The sequence below is a fragment of the Microcebus murinus genome, chromosome 11 (genome assembly GCF_040939455.1).
Source record: "Microcebus murinus isolate Inina chromosome 11, M.murinus_Inina_mat1.0, whole genome shotgun sequence".
In the NCBI taxonomy this organism is placed as follows: domain Eukaryota; kingdom Metazoa; phylum Chordata; class Mammalia; order Primates; family Cheirogaleidae; genus Microcebus; species Microcebus murinus.
Window position 1 is genome coordinate 102,709,796 of NC_134114.1, and position 26,735 is coordinate 102,736,530.

At 63.0% G+C, this 26,735-nt stretch overlaps 6 non-coding genes across 6 annotated transcripts; all 6 read left to right on the forward strand.

Moving 5' to 3' along the window:
• Positions 1-3,720: 3,720 nt before the first annotated feature.
• LOC142873905 (5S ribosomal RNA) lies at positions 3,721-3,839 on the forward strand. Its single transcript, XR_012921878.1, has one exon. It is a non-coding gene; the product is annotated as a 5S ribosomal RNA (ribosomal RNA).
• Positions 3,840-7,607: 3,768 nt separating this feature from the next.
• On the forward strand, positions 7,608-7,726 carry LOC142873906 (5S ribosomal RNA). Its single transcript, XR_012921879.1, has one exon. It is a non-coding gene; the product is annotated as a 5S ribosomal RNA (ribosomal RNA).
• A 3,766-nt stretch (positions 7,727-11,492) lies between these two features.
• On the forward strand, positions 11,493-11,611 carry LOC142873907 (5S ribosomal RNA). The gene has a single exon (XR_012921880.1). It is a non-coding gene; the product is annotated as a 5S ribosomal RNA (ribosomal RNA).
• A 3,768-nt stretch (positions 11,612-15,379) lies between these two features.
• On the forward strand, positions 15,380-15,498 carry LOC142873908 (5S ribosomal RNA). The gene has a single exon (XR_012921881.1). It is a non-coding gene; the product is annotated as a 5S ribosomal RNA (ribosomal RNA).
• A 3,758-nt stretch (positions 15,499-19,256) lies between these two features.
• LOC142873909 (5S ribosomal RNA) lies at positions 19,257-19,375 on the forward strand. The gene has a single exon (XR_012921882.1). It is a non-coding gene; the product is annotated as a 5S ribosomal RNA (ribosomal RNA).
• Positions 19,376-23,137: 3,762 nt separating this feature from the next.
• LOC142873910 (5S ribosomal RNA) lies at positions 23,138-23,256 on the forward strand. The gene has a single exon (XR_012921883.1). It is a non-coding gene; the product is annotated as a 5S ribosomal RNA (ribosomal RNA).
• The last annotated feature ends 3,479 nt before the right edge of the window (positions 23,257-26,735 follow it).

Genomic DNA, 26,735 nt, shown 5'->3' on the forward strand with positions numbered 1-26,735 from the left:
TGGGAGCGAGGCGGCGGCCCGGGGTGGGGGTCACCCCCACCCTCAGCGCCCGCGCGGTGCCTGGCGCCCCAGCCCGCACCGTGGGGCCTCCTCTTGTCCCAAGCCGCGACACCGCCGCCACGCGGCAGCATGCGTGGCATCTGGACTGTCAGGTCTCAGACCAAAGGTCTGCTCTGTGGGAACCGACACGCTGGAGGAAACCTTGAGAGTCTGAGAGGGGAGGGAGTTCCAGAAGAAGGCCAGGATGTCATTTTGAGGGAGTATGTGACCAGAACTCGTCCCGTTGCTTTTGGGGTTCTATGGGCTACACGCAGGAATCTTTGGTGGTGGCACCTGATGTTGGGGGATCCGGAGTCACACCCAGACCTGCTCCACAGGCCTCCTTTTACTTTTCTCTTCGGATTCATTATTTTTAAAAAGTGTCTCTTACCTCTAGGATTGCATTTTCTTTTCTCTCTCTTTTCAAGCAGATGATGGGAGTACAAGTATTCAGGTGACATGTGTTGCCCGTGCCGCCCTCCCCCCTGTGTTCTTTTTTTTTTTTTTTTGAGACAGAGTCTCGTTTTGCTGCCCAGGCTAGAGTGAGTGCCATGGCGTCAGCCTAGCTCACAGCAACCTCAATCTCCGGGCTCAAGCAATCCTGCTGCCTCAGCCTCCCGAGTAGTTGGGACTACAGGCATGCACCACCACGCCCGGCTGTGTTTTTCTATATATATTAGTTGGCCAATTAATTTCTTTCTATTTTTAGTAGAGACGGGGTCTCGCTCTTGCTCAGGCTGGTTTCGAACTCCTGACCTGGAGCAATCCGCCCGCCTCGGCCTCCCAGAGAGCTAGGATTACAGGCGTGAGCCACCGCGCCCGGCCCCCCCTGTGTTCTTATTCATATACCTCTCATGTTGTTCCAGCGTATTGTGGGGGTACCAATGTTAAGGTCGGGTGCCTTGCCCTCTCCAAGCCTCCCCCCTCGGGTCAGAGCTTCAAGTGCGCCCATCCCCCAGTCGGTGCGCACCCACCCCATGCCTAATGGATGTGTATGCCCCTCCCCTCCCCCCACCCGCCCGCCCGACACCCACCCGATGAAGGTGATTCCTCTCTGTCCACTTAGGCGTCCATCCGTTCGTACCAATTTGCTGGTGAGCGCGCTCACGTGGTGCTCGTGTGTCCATTCTTGGGATACTTGGCTTCCTGGAACGGGTTCCAGCTCTGGCCAGGAGAACACGAGAGGCGCCCTCTCACCGCTGCTCCTCACAGCCGAATGGCACTCCGTGGTGTCCACGCGCCACATTTTATTGATGCACTCCTGGATGGATGGGCACTCGGGTCGCTTCCACGTCTTTGGGATTGTGAATTGTGCCCTAACTGTAACCCTAACCCTTACCCAGCCCGTCTCCTCTGCCCCTGCCTGACGCACTCCTCCCCGGCCAGGCCCGTCACTGTCCTGGGCCCCCGCCTGACCGGCTCCTCCCCGCCCGGCCGGTCACCGTCCTCTGCCCCTGCCTGACACGCTCCTTCCCGCCCGGCCTCTCACCGTCCTCGGCCCCTGCCTGACCGGCTCCTCCGTCGCCTGGGCCTTCCAAGGGCTTGGTGTGGACGCTGCTTCCAGGAAGCCCTCCAGAAACCCGGCAGCAGGGTGGCCGCAGCAGTCTCCAGCAGCCGTCCCTAAGTCGCGTGAGTGCGGGGGACGTGCCCCCGCTGTGCCGCGGGGGCCCAGCCTGGTGTCTTCCCTGAGGCCCTGCGGCTGCCGGCTGGGCTGCCGCTCCCCGCAAGGGGAGAGCCGCGGAGGTGGGGACCGCCTCCTGATGGGGACGTACACGCAGCTCTCCACGTCGGATTCCGGGGCTCTCTGTCCTGCCCGAAGGCCCAGCTGGCCTGCGGGTCCTTAGAGTGGCAAAAACCTCCGAAAACTGAGACTGAGGGTCCGGTGGGTGTCTGCACTTTTGTGCTGGGCACCCCAGGGAGGCCCGGGGGCTGGCTGGACAACGTGGTCTGCTGGGCGGGGGGGGGGGGTTGGAGGAGCAACTGATGCCCTTTGCACTTTGGGTAGCAAGAGTCTGAGGTGTCTCTGAGCCCTGTGCCCTGTGGGGGCGGGGCGGGGGGGGAGGAGGAGGAGGAGGAGGAGGAGGTGGGAAGGGCCGGGGCCTGCAGTCCTGTTCCCGGGGTGGCACGGCAAGTGGCTTCTTCCACAGGCTGCTTGGCCTGGGCTCCCTGCACCTGGGCCTTTGGAGGACCGGCCCTGTGCTTGCCAACACTTCCTGCAGGGACCCAGAGCTGGGAGGTGGCATCTCTCAGCCCTGGGTCGGGCAGAGCCCCAGCGGGCCATGCCCACAACCTCTCTCAGCACCGGTCCCCCAGAAGGCTCCTTTGGGACCAGGATTCTCTTGCGGTGACTCTTTAAGGTCTGGCCCCTGGATGGAGGGGCACCAGGAGTAGAGGAGCAGGAAGGGGAAGGGGGTGGCCATGCGAGGGGACACTTTGAGGCCAAGTCCCAGCTTCAGCCTGATCCTCCTGGGAACCCCGCTCTGAGACAAGGAGCCGGGCTTCGCATTCCCACAGCAGCCAGTCGTGGGCTGAGGACACCTGGGGCGTTGGGAACTCCCTGGCTTCTCCTTGGTTTAACATCTAGAGCTGCTTGGGAATCGCGCCGCCACACACACCCGAGTGCAGGTGTCTTCCGCACAGACTGCGGGCCTCGCTCTTCTGAATGCCGCTAGCTCGCCACCCACCCACGGGTGAACCTGGTCAGGGTGCTTTCTCTCGGGGGCAGACTCTTTTCCGGGCGGGCTACCGGTGTCTCTGTTTGCTCGTTTCTTTCTTCCATTTCGGGAAAGTCTTCCTTGCTGGGTGTGGAAATCTCCTATGCCTTCCCTCGCCTATTCTGTCAGCTTTAAAATTCTCCTTCAGTTGCCACCCTCACAGATGGATTAGGAAACTCTTTCCGGTGCACTCATTAGTGAAATGACCTCCAGGAAGCTGGAATCCAATATCTAATAGCTGATTTTTAGCGAGTCCACACGCCAGGGTGGTCGGGGTCCAAAGCAGCCCCGGCCAGGCCCAGGCCCCTTGGACTGGGCCACAGGAGGACACGGAGGAGGGTCCCGGCCCCCACGAAGCGGTGCCGGCAGTTCTCCACGGGCTTGGGCGTTTTCCAGAGGTAGGAGATGGAGGGGACTGATTTCTTCAGCGCCCCCCAAACCACGCCACCCCACCCCACCCATGGGACACATCCCCAGAGAGAGACGCCCCATACACTGGCTGTGCCCCAGCCCTGGCCCGGGGGAATAGGCGGCAGCCCACCCACAGGGCGAGGGGGGGGCGCAGCTGAAAGGGGTTGTGGGGGAGGGCGGCCCCTGGCTGGGGTCAAAGGGCGAGCGTCCCGCGCGTGCGCAGTCAGCGGCAGCGACGCGCTGGGGGTGGGCAGCGGGTAGGTGAAGGAGGCCGGGCGAGGAGACGAGGGGGGCTGGGAGGGCTCCACCTTGGCGAGTCCAGCCGTGGAGGCGCATCTTGTGTGAGTGTGAGTGAGTGTGAGTGTGTGTGTGTGTGTATAGAGAGACAGCCCCCCACCCCGCCCCGCCCCGCCCCGCCCATCACCCCCGTCCCTGGGAGCCCGCGGGACCCGGCCGGCCCGGCCCCGCCCGGCGCGGGGCCTGGGGCGGGAGGCGGCGGCGGGGAAGCCCAGAGAGGCTCGGCTTCTCGAGCGGGGCAGGGGCGCCCTCCGCCGCCGTCTAGGGCCACACCACCCTGAACGCCCCCGATCTCGTCTGGTCTCGGAAGCTAAGCAGGGTCGGGCCTGGTTAGTACTTGGATGGGAGACCGCCTGGGAATACCGGGTGCCACAGGCTGCTGCTTTTTTTTTTTTTTTTCTTGCCTCTTGTTCTGTCCCCTTTCTTGGAGCGAGGCGGCGGCCCGGGGTGGGGGTCACCCCCACCCTCAGCGCCCGCGCGGTGCCTGGCGCCCCAGCCCGCACCGTGGGGCCTCCTCTTGTCCCAAGCCGCGACACCGCCGCCACGCGGCAGCATGCGTGGCATCTGGACTGTCAGGTCTCAGACCAAAGGTCTGCTCTGTGGGAACCGACACACTGGAGGAAACCTTGAGAGTCTGAGAGGGGAGGGAGTTCCAGAAGAAGGCCAGGATGTCATTTTGAGGGAGTATGTGACCAGAACTCGTCCCGTTGCTTTTGGGGTTCTATGGGCTACACGCAGGAATCTTTGGTGGTGGCACCTGATGTTGGGGGATCCGGAGTCACACCCAGACCTGCTCCACAGGCCTCCTTTTACTTTTCTCTTCGGATTCATTATTTTTAAAAAGTGTCTCTTACCTCTAGGATTGCATTTTCTTTTCTCTCTCTTTTCAAGCAGATGATGGGAGTACAAGTATTCAGGTGACATGTGTTGCCCGTGCCGCCCTCCCCCCTGTGTTCTTTTTTTTTTTTTTTTGAGACAGAGTCTCGTTTTGCTGCCCAGGCTAGAGTGAGTGCCATGGCGTCAGCCTAGCTCACAGCAACCTCAATCTCCGGGCTCAAGCAATCCTGCTGCCTCAGCCTCCCGAGTAGTTGGGACTACAGGCATGCACCACCACGCCCGGCTGTGTTTTTTTATATATATTAGTTGGCCAATTAATTTCTTTCTATTTTTAGTAGAGACGGGGTCTCGCTCTTGCTCAGGCTGGTTTCGAACTCCTGACCTGGAGCAATCCGCCCGCCTCGGCCTCCCAGAGAGCTAGGATTACAGGCGTGAGCCACCGCGCCCGGCCCCCCCTGTGTTCTTATTCATATACCTCTCATGTTGTTCCAGCGTATTGTGGGGGTACCAATGTTAAGGTCGGGTGCCTTGCCCTCTCCAAGCCTCCCCCCTCGGGTCAGAGCTTCAAGTGCGCCCATCCCCCAGTCGGTGCGCACCCACCCCATGCCTAATGGATGTGTATGCCCCTCCCCTCCCCCCACCCGCCCGCCCGACACCCACCCGATGAAGGTGATTCCTCTCTGTCCACTTAGGCGTCCATCCGTTCGTACCAATTTGCTGGTGAGCGCGCTCACGTGGTGCTCGTGTGTCCATTCTTGGGATACTTGGCTTCCTGGAACGGGTTCCAGCTCTGGCCAGGAGAACACGAGAGGCGCCCTCTCACCGCTGCTCCTCACAGCCGAATGGCACTCCGTGGTGTCCACGAGCCACATTTTATTGATGCACTCCTGGATGGATGGGCACTCGGGTCGCTTCCACGTCTTTGGGATTGTGAATTGTGCCCTAACTGTAACCCTAACCCTTACCCAGCCCGTCTCCTCTGCCCCTGCCTGACGCACTCCTCCCCGGCCAGGCCCGTCACTGTCCTGGGCCCCCGCCTGACCGGCTCCTCCCCGCCCGGCCGGTCACCGTCCTCTGCCCCTGCCTGACACGCTCCTTCCCGCCCGGCCTCTCACCGTCCTCGGCCCCTGCCTGACCGGCTCCTCCGTCGCCTGGGCCTTCCAAGGGCTTGGTGTGGACGCTGCTTCCAGGAAGCCCTCCAGAAACCCGGCAGCAGGGTGGCCGCAGCAGTCTCCAGCAGCCGTCCCTAAGTCGCGTGAGTGCGGGGGACGTGCCCCCGCTGTGCCGCGGGGGCCCAGCCTGGTGTCTTCCCTGAGGCCCTGCGGCTGCCGGCTGGGCTGCCGCTCCCCGCAAGGGGAGAGCCGCGGAGGTGGGGACCGCCTCCTGATGGGGACGTACACGCAGCTCTCCACGTCGGATTCCGGGGCTCTCTGTCCTGCCCGAAGGCCCAGCTGGCCTGCGGGTCCTTAGAGTGGCAAAAACCTCCGAAAACTGAGACTGAGGGTCCGGTGGGTGTCTGCACTTTTGTGCTGGGCACCCCAGGGAGGCCCGGGGGCTGGCTGGACAACGTGGTCTGCTGGGCGGGGGGGGGGGGGGGGTTGGAGGAGCAACTGATGCCCTTTGCACTTTGGGTAGCAAGAGTCTGAGGTGTCTCTGAGCCCTGTGCCCTGTGGGGGCGGGGCGGGGGGGAGGAGGAGGAGGAGGAGGAGGAGGTGGGAAGGGCCGGGGCCTGCAGTCCTGTTCCCGGGGTGGCACGGCAAGTGGCTTCTTCCACAGGCTGCTTGGCCTGGGCTCCCTGCACCTGGGCCTTTGGAGGACCGGCCCTGTGCTTGCCAACACTTCCTGCAGGGACCCAGAGCTGGGAGGTGGCATCTCTCAGCCCTGGGTCGGGCAGAGCCCCAGCGGGCCATGCCCACAACCTCTCTCAGCACCGGTCCCCCAGAAGGCTCCTTTGGGACCAGGATTCTCTTGCGGTGACTCTTTAAGGTCTGGCCCCTGGATGGAGGGGCACCAGGAGTAGAGGAGCAGGAAGGGGAAGGGGGTGGCCATGCGAGGGGACACTTTGAGGCCAAGTCCCAGCTTCAGCCTGATCCTCCTGGGAACCCCGCTCTGAGACAAGGAGCCGGGCTTCGCATTCCCACAGCAGCCAGTCGTGGGCTGAGGACACCTGGGGCGTTGGGAACTCCCTGGCTTCTCCTTGGTTTAACATCTAGAGCTGCTTGGGAATCGCGCCGCCACACACACCCGAGTGCAGGTGTCTTCCGCACAGACTGCGGGCCTCGCTCTTCTGAATGCCGCTAGCTCGCCACCCACCCACGGGTGAACCTGGTCAGGGTGCTTTCTCTCGGGGGCAGACTCTTTTCCGGGCGGGCTACCGGTGTCTCTGTTTGCTCGTTTCTTTCTTCCATTTCGGGAAAGTCTTCCTTGCTGGGTGTGGAAATCTCCTATGCCTTCCCTCGCCTATTCTGTCAGCTTTAAAATTCTCCTTCAGTTGCCACCCTCACAGATGGATTAGGAAACTCTTTCCGGTGCACTCATTAGTGAAATGACCTCCAGGAAGCTGGAATCCAATATCTAATGGCCGATTTTTAGCGAGTCCACACGCCAGGGTGGTCGGGGTCCAAAGCAGCCCCGGCCAGGCCCAGGCCCCTTGGACTGGGCCACAGGAGGACACGGAGGAGGGTCCCGGCCCCCACGAAGCGGTGCCGGCAGTTCTCCACGGGCTTGGGCGTTTTCCAGAGGTAGGAGATGGAGGGGACTGATTTCTTCAGCGCCCCCCAAACCACGCCACCCCACCCCACCCATGGGACACATCCCCAGAGAGACACGCCCCATACACTGGCTGTGCCCCAGCCCTGGCCCGGGGGAATAGGCGGCAGCCCACCCACAGGGCGAGGGGGGGCGCAGCTGAAAGGGGTTGTGGGGGAGGGCGGCCCCTGGCTGGGGTCAAAGGGCGAGCGTCCCGCGCGTGCGCAGTCAGCGGCAGCGACGCGCTGGGGGTGGGCAGCGGGTAGGTGAAGGAGGCCGGGCGAGGAGACGAGGGGGGCTGGGAGGGCTCCACCTTGGCGAGTCCAGCCGTGGAGGCGCATCTTGTGTGAGTGTGAGTGAGTGTGAGTGTGTGTGTGTGTGTATAGAGAGACAGCCCCCCACCCCGCCCCGCCCCGCCCCGCCCATCACCCCCGTCCCTGGGAGCCCGCGGGACCCGGCCGGCCCGGCCCCGCCCGGCGCGGGGCCTGGGGCGGGAGGCGGCGGCGGGGAAGCCCAGAGAGGCTCGGCTTCTCGAGCGGGGCAGGGGCGCCCTCCGCCGCCGTCTAGGGCCACACCACCCTGAACGCCCCCGATCTCGTCTGGTCTCGGAAGCTAAGCAGGGTCGGGCCTGGTTAGTACTTGGATGGGAGACCGCCTGGGAATACCGGGTGCCACAGGCTGCTGCTTTTTTTTTTTTTTTTCTTGCCTCTTGTTCTGTCCCCTTTCTTGGAGCGAGGCGGCGGCCCGGGGTGGGGGTCACCCCCACCCTCAGCGCCCGCGCGGTGCCTGGCGCCCCAGCCCGCACCGTGGGGCCTCCTCTTGTCCCAAGCCGCGACACCGCCGCCACGCGGCAGCATGCGTGGCATCTGGACTGTCAGGTCTCAGACCAAAGGTCTGCTCTGTGGGAACCGACACACTGGAGGAAACCTTGAGAGTCTGAGAGGGGAGGGAGTTCCAGAAGAAGGCCAGGATGTCATTTTGAGGGAGTATGTGACCAGAACTCGTCCCGTTGCTTTTGGGGTTCTATGGGCTACACGCAGGAATCTTTGGTGGTGGCACCTGATGTTGGGGGATCCGGAGTCACACCCAGACCTGCTCCACAGGCCTCCTTTTACTTTTCTCTTCGGATTCATTATTTTTAAAAAGTGTCTCTTACCTCTAGGATTGCATTTTCTTTTCTCTCTCTTTTCAAGCAGATGATGGGAGTACAAGTATTCAGGTGACATGTGTTGCCCGTGCCGCCCTCCCCCCTGTGTTCTTTTTTTTTTTTTTTTGAGACAGAGTCTCGTTTTGCTGCCCAGGCTAGAGTGAGTGCCATGGCGTCAGCCTAGCTCACAGCAACCTCAATCTCCGGGCTCAAGCAATCCTGCTGCCTCAGCCTCCCGAGTAGTTGGGACTACAGGCATGCACCACCACGCCCGGCTGTGTTTTTTTATATATATTAGTTGGCCAATTAATTTCTTTCTATTTTTAGTAGAGACGGGGTCTCGCTCTTGCTCAGGCTGGTTTCGAACTCCTGACCTGGAGCAATCCGCCCGCCTCGGCCTCCCAGAGAGCTAGGATTACAGGCGTGAGCCACCGCGCCCGGCCCCCCCTGTGTTCTTATTCATATACCTCTCATGTTGTTCCAGCGTATTGTGGGGGTACCAATGTTAAGGTCGGGTGCCTTGCCCTCTCCAAGCCTCCCCCCTCGGGTCAGAGCTTCAAGTGCGCCCATCCCCCAGTCGGTGCGCACCCACCCCATGCCTAATGGATGTGTATGCCCCTCCCCTCCCCCCACCCGCCCGCCCGACACCCACCCGATGAAGGTGATTCCTCTCTGTCCACTTAGGCGTCCATCCGTTCGTACCAATTTGCTGGTGAGCGCGCTCACGTGGTGCTCGTGTGTCCATTCTTGGGATACTTGGCTTCCTGGAACGGGTTCCAGCTCTGGCCAGGAGAACACGAGAGGCGCCCTCTCACCGCTGCTCCTCACAGCCGAATGGCACTCCGTGGTGTCCACGCGCCACATTTTATTGATGCACTCCTGGATGGATGGGCACTCGGGTCGCTTCCACGTCTTTGGGATTGTGAATTGTGCCCTAACTGTAACCCTAACCCTTACCCAGCCCGTCTCCTCTGCCCCTGCCTGACGCACTCCTCCCCGGCCAGGCCCGTCACTGTCCTGGGCCCCCGCCTGACCGGCTCCTCCCCGCCCGGCCGGTCACCGTCCTCTGCCCCTGCCTGACACGCTCCTTCCCGCCCGGCCTCTCACCGTCCTCGGCCCCTGCCTGACCGGCTCCTCCGTCGCCTGGGCCTTCCAAGGGCTTGGTGTGGACGCTGCTTCCAGGAAGCCCTCCAGAAACCCGGCAGCAGGGTGGCCGCAGCAGTCTCCAGCAGCCGTCCCTAAGTCGCGTGAGTGCGGGGGACGTGCCCCCGCTGTGCCGCGGGGGCCCAGCCTGGTGTCTTCCCTGAGGCCCTGCGGCTGCCGGCTGGGCTGCCGCTCCCCGCAAGGGGAGAGCCGCGGAGGTGGGGACCGCCTCCTGATGGGGACGTACACGCAGCTCTCCACGTCGGATTCCGGGGCTCTCTGTCCTGCCCGAAGGCCCAGCTGGCCTGCGGGTCCTTAGAGTGGCAAAAACCTCCGAAAACTGAGACTGAGGGTCCGGTGGGTGTCTGCACTTTTGTGCTGGGCACCCCAGGGAGGCCCGGGGGCTGGCTGGACAACGTGGTCTGCTGGGCGGGGGGGGGGGGTTGGAGGAGCAACTGATGCCCTTTGCACTTTGGGTAGCAAGAGTCTGAGGTGTCTCTGAGCCCTGTGCCCTGTGGGGGCGGGGCGGGGGGGGAGGAGGAGGAGGAGGAGGAGGAGGTGGGAAGGGCCGGGGCCTGCAGTCCTGTTCCCGGGGTGGCACGGCAAGTGGCTTCTTCCACAGGCTGCTTGGCCTGGGCTCCCTGCACCTGGGCCTTTGGAGGACCGGCCCTGTGCTTGCCAACACTTCCTGCAGGGACCCAGAGCTGGGAGGTGGCATCTCTCAGCCCTGGGTCGGGCAGAGCCCCAGCGGGCCATGCCCACAACCTCTCTCAGCACCGGTCCCCCAGAAGGCTCCTTTGGGACCAGGATTCTCTTGCGGTGACTCTTTAAGGTCTGGCCCCTGGATGGAGGGGCACCAGGAGTAGAGGAGCAGGAAGGGGAAGGGGGTGGCCATGCGAGGGGACACTTTGAGGCCAAGTCCCAGCTTCAGCCTGATCCTCCTGGGAACCCCGCTCTGAGACAAGGAGCCGGGCTTCGCATTCCCACAGCAGCCAGTCGTGGGCTGAGGACACCTGGGGCGTTGGGAACTCCCTGGCTTCTCCTTGGTTTAACATCTAGAGCTGCTTGGGAATCGCGCCGCCACACACACCCGAGTGCAGGTGTCTTCCGCACAGACTGCGGGCCTCGCTCTTCTGAATGCCGCTAGCTCGCCACCCACCCACGGGTGAACCTGGTCAGGGTGCTTTCTCTCGGGGGCAGACTCTTTTCCGGGCGGGCTACCGGTGTCTCTGTTTGCTCGTTTCTTTCTTCCATTTCGGGAAAGTCTTCCTTGCTGGGTGTGGAAATCTCCTATGCCTTCCCTCGCCTATTCTGTCAGCTTTAAAATTCTCCTTCAGTTGCCACCCTCACAGATGGATTAGGAAACTCTTTCCGGTGCACTCATTAGTGAAATGACCTCCAGGAAGCTGGAATCCAATATCTAATAGCTGATTTTTAGCGAGTCCACACGCCAGGGTGGTCGGGGTCCAAAGCAGCCCCGGCCAGGCCCAGGCCCCTTGGACTGGGCCACAGGAGGACACGGAGGAGGGTCCCGGCCCCCACGAAGCGGTGCCGGCAGTTCTCCACGGGCTTGGGCGTTTTCCAGAGGTAGGAGATGGAGGGGACTGATTTCTTCAGCGCCCCCCAAACCACGCCACCCCACCCCACCCATGGGACACATCCCCAGAGAGAGACGCCCCATACACTGGCTGTGCCCCAGCCCTGGCCCGGGGGAATAGGCGGCAGCCCACCCACAGGGCGAGGGGGGGGCGCAGCTGAAAGGGGTTGTGGGGGAGGGCGGCCCCTGGCTGGGGTCAAAGGGCGAGCGTCCCGCGCGTGCGCAGTCAGCGGCAGCGACGCGCTGGGGGTGGGCAGCGGGTAGGTGAAGGAGGCCGGGCGAGGAGACGAGGGGGGCTGGGAGGGCTCCACCTTGGCGAGTCCAGCCGTGGAGGCGCATCTTGTGTGAGTGTGAGTGAGTGTGAGTGTGTGTGTGTGTGTATAGAGAGACAGCCCCCCACCCCGCCCCGCCCCGCCCCGCCCATCACCCCCGTCCCTGGGAGCCCGCGGGACCCGGCCGGCCCGGCCCCGCCCGGCGCGGGGCCTGGGGCGGGAGGCGGCGGCGGGGAAGCCCAGAGAGGCTCGGCTTCTCGAGCGGGGCAGGGGCGCCCTCCGCCGCCGTCTAGGGCCACACCACCCTGAACGCCCCCGATCTCGTCTGGTCTCGGAAGCTAAGCAGGGTCGGGCCTGGTTAGTACTTGGATGGGAGACCGCCTGGGAATACCGGGTGCCACAGGCTGCTGCTTTTTTTTTTTTTTTTCTTGCCTCTTGTTCTGTCCCCTTTCTTGGAGCGAGGCGGCGGCCCGGGGTGGGGGTCACCCCCACCCTCAGCGCCCGCGCGGTGCCTGGCGCCCCAGCCCGCACCGTGGGGCCTCCTCTTGTCCCAAGCCGCGACACCGCCGCCACGCGGCAGCATGCGTGGCATCTGGACTGTCAGGTCTCAGACCAAAGGTCTGCTCTGTGGGAACCGACACACTGGAGGAAACCTTGAGAGTCTGAGAGGGGAGGGAGTTCCAGAAGAAGGCCAGGATGTCATTTTGAGGGAGTATGTGACCAGAACTCGTCCCGTTGCTTTTGGGGTTCTATGGGCTACACGCAGGAATCTTTGGTGGTGGCACCTGATGTTGGGGGATCCGGAGTCACACCCAGACCTGCTCCACAGGCCTCCTTTTACTTTTCTCTTCGGATTCATTATTTTTAAAAAGTGTCTCTTACCTCTAGGATTGCATTTTCTTTTCTCTCTCTTTTCAAGCAGATGATGGGAGTACAAGTATTCAGGTGACATGTGTTGCCCGTGCCGCCCTCCCCCCTGTGTTCTTTTTTTTTTTTTTTTGAGACAGAGTCTCGTTTTGCTGCCCAGGCTAGAGTGAGTGCCATGGCGTCAGCCTAGCTCACAGCAACCTCAATCTCCGGGCTCAAGCAATCCTGCTGCCTCAGCCTCCCGAGTAGTTGGGACTACAGGCATGCACCACCACGCCCGGCTGTGTTTTTTTATATATATTAGTTGGCCAATTAATTTCTTTCTATTTTTAGTAGAGACGGGGTCTCGCTCTTGCTCAGGCTGGTTTCGAACTCCTGACCTGGAGCAATCCGCCCGCCTCGGCCTCCCAGAGAGCTAGGATTACAGGCGTGAGCCACCGCGCCCGGCCCCCCCTGTGTTCTTATTCATATACCTCTCATGTTGTTCCAGCGTATTGTGGGGGTACCAATGTTAAGGTCGGGTGCCTTGCCCTCTCCAAGCCTCCCCCCTCGGGTCAGAGCTTCAAGTGCGCCCATCCCCCAGTCGGTGCGCACCCACCCCATGCCTAATGGATGTGTATGCCCCTCCCCTCCCCCCACCCGCCCGCCCGACACCCACCCGATGAAGGTGATTCCTCTCTGTCCACTTAGGCGTCCATCCGTTCGTACCAATTTGCTGGTGAGCGCGCTCACGTGGTGCTCGTGTGTCCATTCTTGGGATACTTGGCTTCCTGGAACGGGTTCCAGCTCTGGCCAGGAGAACACGAGAGGCGCCCTCTCACCGCTGCTCCTCACAGCCGAATGGCACTCCGTGGTGTCCACGAGCCACATTTTATTGATGCACTCCTGGATGGATGGGCACTCGGGTCGCTTCCACGTCTTTGGGATTGTGAATTGTGCCCTAACTGTAACCCTAACCCTTACCCAGCCCGTCTCCTCTGCCCCTGCCTGACGCACTCCTCCCCGGCCAGGCCCGTCACTGTCCTGGGCCCCCGCCTGACCGGCTCCTCCCCGCCCGGCCGGTCACCGTCCTCTGCCCCTGCCTGACACGCTCCTTCCCGCCCGGCCTCTCACCGTCCTCGGCCCCTGCCTGACCGGCTCCTCCGTCGCCTGGGCCTTCCAAGGGCTTGGTGTGGACGCTGCTTCCAGGAAGCCCTCCAGAAACCCGGCAGCAGGGTGGCCGCAGCAGTCTCCAGCAGCCGTCCCTAAGTCGCGTGAGTGCGGGGGACGTGCCCCCGCTGTGCCGCGGGGGCCCAGCCTGGTGTCTTCCCTGAGGCCCTGCGGCTGCCGGCTGGGCTGCCGCTCCCCGCAAGGGGAGAGCCGCGGAGGTGGGGACCGCCTCCTGATGGGGACGTACACGCAGCTCTCCACGTCGGATTCCGGGGCTCTCTGTCCTGCCCGAAGGCCCAGCTGGCCTGCGGGTCCTTAGAGTGGCAAAAACCTCCGAAAACTGAGACTGAGGGTCCGGTGGGTGTCTGCACTTTTGTGCTGGGCACCCCAGGGAGGCCCGGGGGCTGGCTGGACAACGTGGTCTGCTGGGCGGGGGGGGGGGGGGGTTGGAGGAGCAACTGATGCCCTTTGCACTTTGGGTAGCAAGAGTCTGAGGTGTCTCTGAGCCCTGTGCCCTGTGGGGGCGGGGCGGGGGGGAGGAGGAGGAGGAGGAGGAGGAGGTGGGAAGGGCCGGGGCCTGCAGTCCTGTTCCCGGGGTGGCACGGCAAGTGGCTTCTTCCACAGGCTGCTTGGCCTGGGCTCCCTGCACCTGGGCCTTTGGAGGACCGGCCCTGTGCTTGCCAACACTTCCTGCAGGGACCCAGAGCTGGGAGGTGGCATCTCTCAGCCCTGGGTCGGGCAGAGCCCCAGCGGGCCATGCCCACAACCTCTCTCAGCACCGGTCCCCCAGAAGGCTCCTTTGGGACCAGGATTCTCTTGCGGTGACTCTTTAAGGTCTGGCCCCTGGATGGAGGGGCACCAGGAGTAGAGGAGCAGGAAGGGGAAGGGGGTGGCCATGCGAGGGGACACTTTGAGGCCAAGTCCCAGCTTCAGCCTGATCCTCCTGGGAACCCCGCTCTGAGACAAGGAGCCGGGCTTCGCATTCCCACAGCAGCCAGTCGTGGGCTGAGGACACCTGGGGCGTTGGGAACTCCCTGGCTTCTCCTTGGTTTAACATCTAGAGCTGCTTGGGAATCGCGCCGCCACACACACCCGAGTGCAGGTGTCTTCCGCACAGACTGCGGGCCTCGCTCTTCTGAATGCCGCTAGCTCGCCACCCACCCACGGGTGAACCTGGTCAGGGTGCTTTCTCTCGGGGGCAGACTCTTTTCCGGGCGGGCTACCGGTGTCTCTGTTTGCTCGTTTCTTTCTTCCATTTCGGGAAAGTCTTCCTTGCTGGGTGTGGAAATCTCCTATGCCTTCCCTCGCCTATTCTGTCAGCTTTAAAATTCTCCTTCAGTTGCCACCCTCACAGATGGATTAGGAAACTCTTTCCGGTGCACTCATTAGTGAAATGACCTCCAGGAAGCTGGAATCCAATATCTAATAGCTGATTTTTAGCGAGTCCACACGCCAGGGTGGTCGGGGTCCAAAGCAGCCCCGGCCAGGCCCAGGCCCCTTGGACTGGGCCACAGGAGGACACGGAGGAGGGTCCCGGCCCCCACGAAGCGGTGCCGGCAGTTCTCCACGGGCTTGGGCGTTTTCCAGAGGTAGGAGATGGAGGGGACTGATTTCTTCAGCGCCCCCCAAACCACGCCACCCCACCCCACCCATGGGACACATCCCCAGAGAGAGACGCCCCATACACTGGCTGTGCCCCAGCCCTGGCCCGGGGGAATAGGCGGCAGCCCACCCACAGGGCGAGGGGGGGGCGCAGCTGAAAGGGGTTGTGGGGGAGGGCGGCCCCTGGCTGGGGTCAAAGGGCGAGCGTCCCGCGCGTGCGCAGTCAGCGGCAGCGACGCGCTGGGGGTGGGCAGCGGGTAGGTGAAGGAGGCCGGGCGAGGAGACGAGGGGGGCTGGGAGGGCTCCACCTTGGCGAGTCCAGCCGTGGAGGCGCATCTTGTGTGAGTGTGAGTGAGTGTGAGTGTGTGTGTGTGTGTATAGAGAGACAGCCCCCCACCCCGCCCCGCCCCGCCCCGCCCATCCCCCCCGTCCCTGGGAGCCCGCGGGACCCGGCCGGCCCGGCCCCGCCCGGCGCGGGGCCTGGGGCGGGAGGCGGCGGCGGGGAAGCCCAGAGAGGCTCGGCTTCTCGAGCGGGGCAGGGGCGCCCTCCGCCGCCGTCTAGGGCCACACCACCCTGAACGCCCCCGATCTCGTCTGGTCTCGGAAGCTAAGCAGGGTCGGGCCTGGTTAGTACTTGGATGGGAGACCGCCTGGGAATACCGGGTGCCACAGGCTGCTGCTTTTTTTTTTTTTTTTCTTGCCTCTTGTTCTGTCCCCTTTCTTGGAGCGAGGCGGCGGCCCGGGGTGGGGGTCACCCCCACCCTCAGCGCCCGCGCGGTGCCTGGCGCCCCAGCCCGCACCGTGGGGCCTCCTCTTGTCCCAAGCCGCGACACCGCCGCCACGCGGCAGCATGCGTGGCATCTGGACTGTCAGGTCTCAGACCAAAGGTCTGCTCTGTGGGAACCGACACACTGGAGGAAACCTTGAGAGTCTGAGAGGGGAGGGAGTTCCAGAAGAAGGCCAGGATGTCATTTTGAGGGAGTATGTGACCAGAACTCGTCCCGTTGCTTTTGGGGTTCTATGGGCTACACGCAGGAATCTTTGGTGGTGGCACCTGATGTTGGGGGATCCGGAGTCACACCCAGACCTGCTCCACAGGCCTCCTTTTACTTTTCTCTTCGGATTCATTATTTTTAAAAAGTGTCTCTTACCTCTAGGATTGCATTTTCTTTTCTCTCTCTTTTCAAGCAGATGATGGGAGTACAAGTATTCAGGTGACATGTGTTGCCCGTGCCGCCCTCCCCCCTGTGTTCTTTTTTTTTTTTTTTTGAGACAGAGTCTCGTTTTGCTGCCCAGGCTAGAGTGAGTGCCATGGCGTCAGCCTAGCTCACAGCAACCTCAATCTCCGGGCTCAAGCAATCCTGCTGCCTCAGCCTCCCGAGTAGTTGGGACTACAGGCATGCACCACCACGCCCGGCTGTGTTTTTCTATATATATTAGTTGGCCAATTAATTTCTTTCTATTTTTAGTAGAGACGGGGTCTCGCTCTTGCTCAGGCTGGTTTCGAACTCCTGACCTGGAGCAATCCGCCCGCCTCGGCCTCCCAGAGAGCTAGGATTACAGGCGTGAGCCACCGCGCCCGGCCCCCCCTGTGTTCTTATTCATATACCTCTCATGTTGTTCCAGCGTATTGTGGGGGTACCAATGTTAAGGTCGGGTGCCTTGCCCTCTCCAAGCCTCCCCCCTCGGGTCAGAGCTTCAAGTGCGCCCATCCCCCAGTCGGTGCGCACCCACCCCATGCCTAATGGATGTGTATGCCCCTCCCCTCCCCCCACCCGCCCGCCCAACACCCACCCGATGAAGGTGATTCCTCTCTGTCCACTTAGGCGTCCATCCGTTCGTACCAATTTGCTGGTGAGCGCGCTCACGTGGTGCTCGTGTGTTCATTCTTGGGATACTTGGCTTACTGGAACGGGTTCCAGCTCTGGCCAGGAGAACACGAGAGGCGCCCTCTCACCGCTGCTCCTCACAGCCGAATGGCACTCCGTGGTGTCCACGCGCCACATTTTATTGATGCACTCCTGGATGGATGGGCACTCGGGTCGCTTCCACGTCTTTGGGATTGTGAATTGTGCCCTAACTGTAACCCTAACCCTTACCCAGCCCGTCTCCTCTGCCCCTGCCTGACGCACTCCTCCCCGGCCAGGCCCGTCACTGTCCTGGGCCCCCGCCTGACCGGCTCCTCCCCGCCCGGCCGGTCACCGTCCTCTGCCCCTGCCTGACACGCTCCTTCCCGCCCGGCCTCTCACCGTCCTCGGCCCCTGCCTGACCGGCTCCTCCGTCGCCTGGGCCTTCCAAGGGCTTGGTGTGGACGCTGCTTCCAGGAAGCCCTCCGGAAACCCGGCAGCAGGGTGGCCGCAGCAGTCTCCAGCAGCCGTCCCTAAGTCGCGTGAGTGCGGGGGACGTGCCCCCGCTGTGCCGCGGGGGCCCAGCCTGGTGTCTTCCCTGAGGCCCTGCGGCTGCCGGCTGGGCTGCCGCTCCCCGCAAGGGGAGAGCCGCGGAGGTGGGGACCGCCTCCTGATGGGGACGTACACGCAGCTCTCCACGTCGGATTCCGGGGCTCTCTGTCCTGCCCGAAGGCCCAGCTGGCCTGCGGGTCCTTAGAGTGGCAAAAACCTCCGAAAACTGAGACTGAGGGTCCGGTGGGTGTCTGCACTTTTGTGCTGGGCACCCCAGGGAGGCCCGGGGGCTGGCTGGACAACGTGGTCTGCTGGGCGGGGGGGGGGGGGTTGGAGGAGCAACTGATGCCCTTTGCACTTTGGGTAGCAAGAGTCTGAGGTGTCTCTGAGCCCTGTGCCCTGTGGGGGCGGGGCGGGGGGGAGGAGGAGGAGGAGGAGGAGGAGGTGGGAAGGGCCGGGGCCTGCAGTCCTGTTCCCGGGGTGGCACGGCAAGTGGCTTCTTCCACAGGCTGCTTGGCCTGGGCTCCCTGCACCTGGGCCTTTCGAGGACCGGCCCTGTGCTTGCCAACACTTCCTGCAGGGACCCAGAGCTGGGAGGTGGCATCTCTCAGCCCTGGGTCGGGCAGAGCCCCAGCGGGCCATGCCCACAACCTCTCTCAGCACCGGTCCCCCAGAAGGCTCCTTTGGGACCAGGATTCTCTTGCGGTGACTCTTTAAGGTCTGGCCCCTGGATGGAGGGGCACCAGGAGTAGAGGAGCAGGAAGGGGAAGGGGGTGGCCATGCGAGGGGACACTTTGAGGCCAAGTCCCAGCTTCAGCCTGATCCTCCTGGGAACCCCGCTCTGAGACAAGGAGCCGGGCTTCGCATTCCCACAGCAGCCAGTCGTGGGCTGAGGACACCTGGGGCGTTGGGAACTCCCTGGCTTCTCCTCATTAGTTTAACATCTAGAGCTGCTTGGGAATCGCGCCGCCACACACACCCGAGTGCAGGTGTCTTCCGCACAGACTGCGGGCCTCGCTCTTCTGAATGCCGCTAGCTCGCCACCCACCCACGGGTGAACCTGGTCAGGGTGCTTTCTCTCAGGGGCAGACTCTTTTCCGGGCGGGCTACCGGTGTCTCTGTTTGCTCGTTTCTTTCTTCCATTTCGGGAAAGTCTTCCTTGCTGGGTGTGGAAATCTCCTATGCCTTCCCTCGCCTATTCTGTCAGCTTTAAAATTCTCCTTCAGTTGCCACCCTCACAGATGGATTAGGAAACTCTTTCCGGTGCACTCATTAGTGAAATGACCTCCAGGAAGCTGGAATCCAATATCTAATGGCCGATTTTTAGCGAGTCCACACGCCAGGGTGGTCGGGGTCCAAAGCAGCCCCGGCCAGGCCCAGGCCCCTTGGACTGGGCCACAGGAGGACACGGAGGAGGGTCCCGGCCCCCACGAAGCGGTGCCGGCAGTTCTCCACGGGCTTGGGCGTTTTCCAGAGGTAGGAGATGGAGGGGACTGATTTCTTCAGCGCCCCCCAAACCACGCCACCCCACCCCACCCATGGGACACATCCCCAGAGAGACACGCCCCATACACTGGCTGTGCCCCAGCCCTGGCCCGGGGGAATAGGCGGCAGCCCACCCACAGGGCGAGGGGGGGCGCAGCTGAAAGGGGTTGTGGGGGAGGGCGGCCCCTGGCTGGGGTCAAAGGGCGAGCGTCCCGCGCGTGCGCAGTCAGCGGCAGCGACGCGCTGGGGGTGGGCAGCGGGTAGGTGAAGGAGGCCGGGCGAGGAGACGAGGGGGGCTGGGAGGGCTCCACCTTGGCGAGTCCAGCCGTGGAGGCGCATCTTGTGTGAGTGTGAGTGAGTGTGAGTGTGTGTGTGTGTGTATAGAGAGACAGCCCCCCGCCCCGCCCCGCCCATCACCCCCGTCCCTGGCAGCCCGCGGGACCCGGCCGGCCCGGCCCCGCCCGGCGCGGGGCCTGGGGCGGGAGGCGGCGGCGGGGAAGCGCAGAGAGGCTCGGCTTCTCGAGCGGGGCAGGGGCGCCCTCCGCCGCCGTCTAGGGCCACACCACCCTGAACGCCCCCGATCTCGTCTGGTCTCGGAAGCTAAGCAGGGTCGGGCCTGGTTAGTACTTGGATGGGAGACCGCCTGGGAATACCGGGTGCCACAGGCTGCTGCTTTTTTTTTTTTTTTTTTTCTTGCCTCTTGTTCTGTCCCCTTTCTGGGAGCGAGGCGGCGGCCCGGGGTGGGGGTCACCCCCACCCTCAGCGCCCGCGCGGTGCCTGGCGCCCCAGCCCGCACCGTGGGGCCTCCTCTTGTCCCAAGCCGCGACACCGCCGCCACGCGGCAGCATGCGTGGCATCTGGACTGTCAGGTCTCAGACCAAAGGTCTGCTCTGTGGGAACCGACACGCTGGAGGAAACCTTGAGAGTCTGAGAGGGGAGGGAGTTCCAGAAGAAGGCCAGGATGTCATTTTGAGGGAGTATGTGACCAGAACTCGTCCCGTTGCTTTTGGGGTTCTATGGGCTACACGCAGGAATCTTTGGTGGTGGCACCTGATGTTGGGGGATCCGGAGTCACACCCAGACCTGCTCCACAGGCCTCCTTTTACTTTTCTCTTCGGATTCATTATTTTTAAAAAGTGTCTCTTACCTCTAGGATTGCATTTTCTTTTCTCTCTCTTTTCAAGCAGATGATGGGAGTACAAGTATTCAGGTGACATGTGTTGCCCGTGCCGCCCTCCCCCCTGTGTTCTTTTTTTTTTTTTTTTGAGACAGAGTCTCGTTTTGCTGCCCAGGCTAGAGTGAGTGCCATGGCGTCAGCCTAGCTCACAGCAACCTCAATCTCCGGGCTCAAGCAATCCTGCTGCCTCAGCCTCCCGAGTAGTTGGGACTACAGGCATGCACCACCACGCCCGGCTGTGTTTTTCTATATATATTAGTTGGCCAATTAATTTCTTTCTATTTTTAGTAGAGACGGGGTCTCGCTCTTGCTCAGGCTGGTTTCGAACTCCTGACCTGGAGCAATCCGCCCGCCTCGGCCTCCCAGAGAGCTAGGATTACAGGCGTGAGCCACCGCGCCCGGCCCCCCCTGTGTTCTTATTCATATACCTCTCATGTTGTTCCAGCGTATTGTGGGGGTACCAATGTTAAGGTCGGGTGCCTTGCCCTCTCCAAGCCTCCCCCCTCGGGTCAGAGCTTCAAGTGCGCCCATCCCCCAGTCGGTGCGCACCCACCCCATGCCTAATGGATGTGTATGCCCCTCCCCTCCCCCCACCCGCCCGCCCGACACCCACCCGATGAAGGTGATTCCTCTCTGTCCACTTAGGCGTCCATCCGTTCGTACCAATTTGCTGGTGAGCGCGCTCACGTGGTGCTCGTGTGTCCATTCTTGGGATACTTGGCTTCCTGGAACGGGTTCCAGCTCTGGCCAGGAGAACACGAGAGGCGCCCTCTCACCGCTGCTCCTCACAGCCGAATGGCACTCCGTGGTGTCCACGCGCCACATTTTATTGATGCACTCCTGGATGGATGGGCACTCGGGTCGCTTCCACGTCTTTGGGATTGTGAATTGTGCCCTAACTGTAACCCTAACCCTTACCCAGCCCGTCTCCTCTGCCCCTGCCTGACGCACTCCTCCCCGGCCAGGCCCGTCACTGTCCTGGGCCCCCGCCTGACCGGCTCCTCCCCGCCCGGCCGGTCACCGTCCTCTGCCCCTGCCTGACACGCTCCTTCCCGCCCGGCCTCTCACCGTCCTCGGCCCCTGCCTGACCGGCTCCTCCGTCGCCTGGGCCTTCCAAGGGCTTGGTGTGGACGCTGCTTCCAGGAAGCCCTCCAGAAACCCGGCAGCAGGGTGGCCGCAGCAGTCTCCAGCAGCCGTCCCTAAGTCGCGTGAGTGCGGGGGACGTGCCCCCGCTGTGCCGCGGGGGCCCAGCCTGGTGTCTTCCCTGAGGCCCTGCGGCTGCCGGCTGGGCTGCCGCTCCCCGCAAGGGGAGAGCCGCGGAGGTGGGGACCGCCTCCTGATGGGGACGTACACGCAGCTCTCCACGTCAGATTCCGGGGCTCTCTGTCCTGCCCGAAGGCCCAGCTGGCCTGCGGGTCCTTAGAGTGGCAAAAACCTCCGAAAACTGAGACTGAGGGTCCGGTGGGTGTCTGCACTTTTGTGCTGGGCACCCCAGGGAGGCCCGGGGGCTGGCTGGACAACGTGGTCTGCTGGGCGGGGGGGGGGGGGTTGGAGGAGCAACTGATGCCCTTTGCACTTTGGGTAGCAAGAGTCTGAGGTGTCTCTGAGCCCTGTGCCCTGTGGGGGCGGGGCGGGGGGGGAGGAGGAGGAGGAGGAGGAGGAGGTGGGAAGGGCCGGGGCCTGCAGTCCTGTTCCCGGGGTGGCACGGCAAGTGGCTTCTTCCACAGGCTGCTTGGCCTGGGCTCCCTGCACCTGGGCCTTTGGAGGACCGGCCCTGTGCTTGCCAACACTTCCTGCAGGGACCCAGAGCTGGGAGGTGGCATCTCTCAGCCCTGGGTCGGGCAGAGCCCCAGCGGGCCATGCCCACAACCTCTCTCAGCACCGGTCCCCCAGAAGGCTCCTTTGGGACCAGGATTCTCTTGCGGTGACTCTTTAAGGTCTGGCCCCTGGATGGAGGGGCACCAGGAGTAGAGGAGCAGGAAGGGGAAGGGGGTGGCCATGCGAGGGGACACTTTGAGGCCAAGTCCCAGCTTCAGCCTGATCCTCCTGGGAACCCCGCTCTGAGACAAGGAGCCGGGCTTCGCATTCCCACAGCAGCCAGTCGTGGGCTGAGGACACCTGGGGCGTTGGGAACTCCCTGGCTTCTCCTCATTAGTTTAACATCTAGAGCTGCTTGGGAATCGCGCCGCCACACACACCCGAGTGCAGGTGTCTTCCGCACAGACTGCGGGCCTCGCTCTTCTGAATGCCGCTAGCTCGCCACCCACCCACGGGTGAACCTGGTCAGGGTGCTTTCTCTCAGGGGCAGACTCTTTTCCGGGCGGGCTACCGGTGTCTCTGTTTGCTCGTTTCTTTCTTCCATTTCGGGAAAGTCTTCCTTGCTGGGTGTGGAAATCTCCTATGCCTTCCCTCGCCTATTCTGTCAGCTTTAAAATTCTCCTTCAGTTGCCACCCTCACAGATGGATTAGGAAACTCTTTCCGGTGCACTCATTAGTGAAATGACCTCCAGGAAGCTGGAATCCAATATCTAATGGCCGATTTTTAGCGAGTCCACACGCCAGGGTGGTCGGGGTCCAAAGCAGCCCCGGCCAGGCCCAGGCCCCTTGGACTGGGCCACAGGAGGACACGGAGGAGGGTCCCGGCCCCCACGAAGCGGTGCCGGCAGTTCTCCACGGGCTTGGGCGTTTTCCAGAGGTAGGAGATGGAGGGGACTGATTTCTTCAGCGCCCCCCAAACCACGCCACCCCACCCCACCCATGGGACACATCCCCAGAGAGACACGCCCCATACACTGGCTGTGCCCCAGCCCTGGCCCGGGGGAATAGGCGGCAGCCCACCCACAGGGCGAGGGGGGGCGCAGCTGAAAGGGGTTGTGGGGGAGGGCGGCCCCTGGCTGGGGTCAAAGGGCGAGCGTCCCGCGCGTGCGCAGTCAGCGGCAGCGACGCGCTGGGGGTGGGCAGCGGGTAGGTGAAGGAGGCCGGGCGAGGAGACGAGGGGGGCTGGGAGGGCTCCACCTTGGCGAGTCCAGCCGTGGAGGCGCATCTTGTGTGAGTGTGAGTGAGTGTGAGTGTGTGTGTGTGTGTATAGAGAGACAGCCCCCCGCCCCGCCCCGCCCATCACCCCCGTCCCTGGCAGCCCGCGGGACCCGGCCGGCCCGGCCCCGCCCGGCGCGGGGCCTGGGGCGGGAGGCGGCGGCGGGGAAGCGCAGAGAGGCTCGGCTTCTCGAGCGGGGCAGGGGCGCCCTCCGCCGCCGTCTAGGGCCACACCACCCTGAACGCCCCCGATCTCGTCTGGTCTCGGAAGCTAAGCAGGGTCGGGCCTGGTTAGTACTTGGATGGGAGACCGCCTGGGAATACCGGGTGCCACAGGCTGCTGCTTTTTTTTTTTTTTTTTTTCTTGCCTCTTGTTCTGTCCCCTTTCTGGGAGCGAGGCGGCGGCCCGGGGTGGGGGTCACCCCCACCCTCAGCGCCCGCGCGGTGCCTGGCGCCCCAGCCCGCACCGTGGGGCCTCCTCTTGTCCCAAGCCGCGACACCGCCGCCACGCGGCAGCATGCGTGGCATCTGGACTGTCAGGTCTCAGACCAAAGGTCTGCTCTGTGGGAACCGACACGCTGGAGGAAACCTTGAGAGTCTGAGAGGGGAGGGAGTTCCAGAAGAAGGCCAGGATGTCATTTTGAGGGAGTATGTGACCAGAACTCGTCCCGTTGCTTTTGGGGTTCTATGGGCTACACGCAGGAATCTTTGGTGGTGGCACCTGATGTTGGGGGATCCGGAGTCACACCCAGACCTGCTCCACAGGCCTCCTTTTACTTTTCTCTTCGGATTCATTATTTTTAAAAAGTGTCTCTTACCTCTAGGATTGCATTTTCTTTTCTCTCTCTTTTCAAGCAGATGATGGGAGTACAAGTATTCAGGTGACATGTGTTGCCCGTGCCGCCCTCCCCCCTGTGTTCTTTTTTTTTTTTTTTTGAGACAGAGTCTCGTTTTGCTGCCCAGGCTAGAGTGAGTGCCATGGCGTCAGCCTAGCTCACAGCAACCTCAATCTCCGGGCTCAAGCAATCCTGCTGCCTCAGCCTCCCGAGTAGTTGGGACTACAGGCATGCACCACCACGCCCGGCTGTGTTTTTCTATATATATTAGTTGGCCAATTAATTTCTTTCTATTTTTAGTAGAGACGGGGTCTCGCTCTTGCTCAGGCTGGTTTCGAACTCCTGACCTGGAGCAATCCGCCCGCCTCGGCCTCCCAGAGAGCTAGGATTACAGGCGTGAGCCACCGCGCCCGGCCCCCCCTGTGTTCTTATTCATATACCTCTCATGTTGTTCCAGCGTATTGTGGGGGTACCAATGTTAAGGTCGGGTGCCTTGCCCTCTCCAAGCCTCCCCCCTCGGGTCAGAGCTTCAAGTGCGCCCATCCCCCAGTCGGTGCGCACCCACCCCATGCCTAATGGATGTGTATGCCCCTCCCCTCCCCCCACCCGCCCGCCCGACACCCACCCGATGAAGGTGATTCCTCTCTGTCCACTTAGGCGTCCATCCGTTCGTACCAATTTGCTGGTGAGCGCGCTCACGTGGTGCTCGTGTGTCCATTCTTGGGATACTTGGCTTCCTGGAACGGGTTCCAGCTCTGGCCAGGAGAACACGAGAGGCGCCCTCTCACCGCTGCTCCTCACAGCCGAATGGCACTCCGTGGTGTCCACGCGCCACATTTTATTGATGCACTCCTGGATGGATGGGCACTCGGGTCGCTTCCACGTCTTTGGGATTGTGAATTGTGCCCTAACTGTAACCCTAACCCTTACCCAGCCCGTCTCCTCTGCCCCTGCCTGACGCACTCCTCCCCGGCCAGGCCCGTCACTGTCCTGGGCCCCCGCCTGACCGGCTCCTCCCCGCCCGGCCGGTCACCGTCCTCTGCCCCTGCCTGACACGCTCCTTCCCGCCCGGCCTCTCACCGTCCTCGGCCCCTGCCTGACCGGCTCCTCCGTCGCCTGGGCCTTCCAAGGGCTTGGTGTGGACGCTGCTTCCAGGAAGCCCTCCAGAAACCCGGCAGCAGGGTGGCCGCAGCAGTCTCCAGCAGCCGTCCCTAAGTCGCGTGAGTGCGGGGGACGTGCCCCCGCTGTGCCGCGGGGGCCCAGCCTGGTGTCTTCCCTGAGGCCCTGCGGCTGCCGGCTGGGCTGCCGCTCCCCGCAAGGGGAGAGCCGCGGAGGTGGGGACCGCCTCCTGATGGGGACGTACACGCAGCTCTCCACGTCGGATTCCGGGGCTCTCTGTCCTGCCCGAAGGCCCAGCTGGCCTGCGGGTCCTTAGAGTGGCAAAAACCTCCGAAAACTGAGACTGAGGGTCCGGTGGGTGTCTGCACTTTTGTGCTGGGCACCCCAGGGAGGCCCGGGGGCTGGCTGGACAACGTGGTCTGCTGGGCGGGGGGGGGGGTTGGAGGAGCAACTGATGCCCTTTGCACTTTGGGTAGCAAGAGTCTGAGGTGTCTCTGAGCCCTGTGCCCTGTGGGGGCGGGGCGGGGGGGGAGGAGGAGGAGGAGGAGGAGGAGGTGGGAAGGGCCGGGGCCTGCAGTCCTGTTCCCGGGGTGGCACGGCAAGTGGCTTCTTCCACAGGCTGCTTGGCCTGGGCTCCCTGCACCTGGGCCTTTGGAGGACCGGCCCTGTGCTTGCCAACACTTCCTGCAGGGACCCAGAGCTGGGAGGTGGCATCTCTCAGCCCTGGGTCGGGCAGAGCCCCAGCGGGCCATGCCCACAACCTCTCTCAGCACCGGTCCCCCAGAAGGCTCCTTTGGGACCAGGATTCTCTTGCGGTGACTCTTTAAGGTCTGGCCCCTGGATGGAGGGGCACCAGGAGTAGAGGAGCAGGAAGGGGAAGGGGGTGGCCATGCGAGGGGACACTTTGAGGCCAAGTCCCAGCTTCAGCCTGATCCTCCTGGGAACCCCGCTCTGAGACAAGGAGCCGGGCTTCGCATTCCCACAGCAGCCAGTCGTGGGCTGAGGACACCTGGGGCGTTGGGAACTCCCTGGCTTCTCCTTGGTTTAACATCTAGAGCTGCTTGGGAATCGCGCCGCCACACACACCCGAGTGCAGGTGTCTTCCGCACAGACTGCGGGCCTCGCTCTTCTGAATGCCGCTAGCTCGCCACCCACCCACGGGTGAACCTGGTCAGGGTGCTTTCTCTCGGGGGCAGACTCTTTTCCGGGCGGGCTACCGGTGTCTCTGTTTGCTCGTTTCTTTCTTCCATTTCGGGAAAGTCTTCCTTGCTGGGTGTGGAAATCTCCTATGCCTTCCCTCGCCTATTCTGTCAGCTTTAAAATTCTCCTTCAGTTGCCACCCTCACAGATGGATTAGGAAACTCTTTCCGGTGCACTCATTAGTGAAATGACCTCCAGGAAGCTGGAATCCAATATCTAATAGCTGATTTTTAGCGAGTCCACACGCCAGGGTGGTCGGGGTCCAAAGCAGCCCCGGCCAGGCCCAGGCCCCTTGGACTGGGCCACAGGAGGACACGGAGGAGGGTCCCGGCCCCCACGAAGCGGTACCGGCAGTTCTCCACGGGCTTGGGCGTTTTCCAGAGGTAGGAGATGGAGGGGACTGATTTCTTCAGCGCCCCCCAAACCACGCCACCCCACCCCACCCATGGGACACATCCCCAGAGAGAGACGCCCCATACACTGGCTGTGCCCCAGCCCTGGCCCGGGGGAATAGGCGGCAGCCCACCCACAGGGCGAGGGGGGGGCGCAGCTGAAAGGGGTTGTGGGGGAGGGCGGCCCCTGGCTGGGGTCAAAGGGCGAGCGTCCCGCGCGTGCGCAGTCAGCGGCAGCGACGCGCTGGGGGTGGGCAGCGGGTAGGTGAAG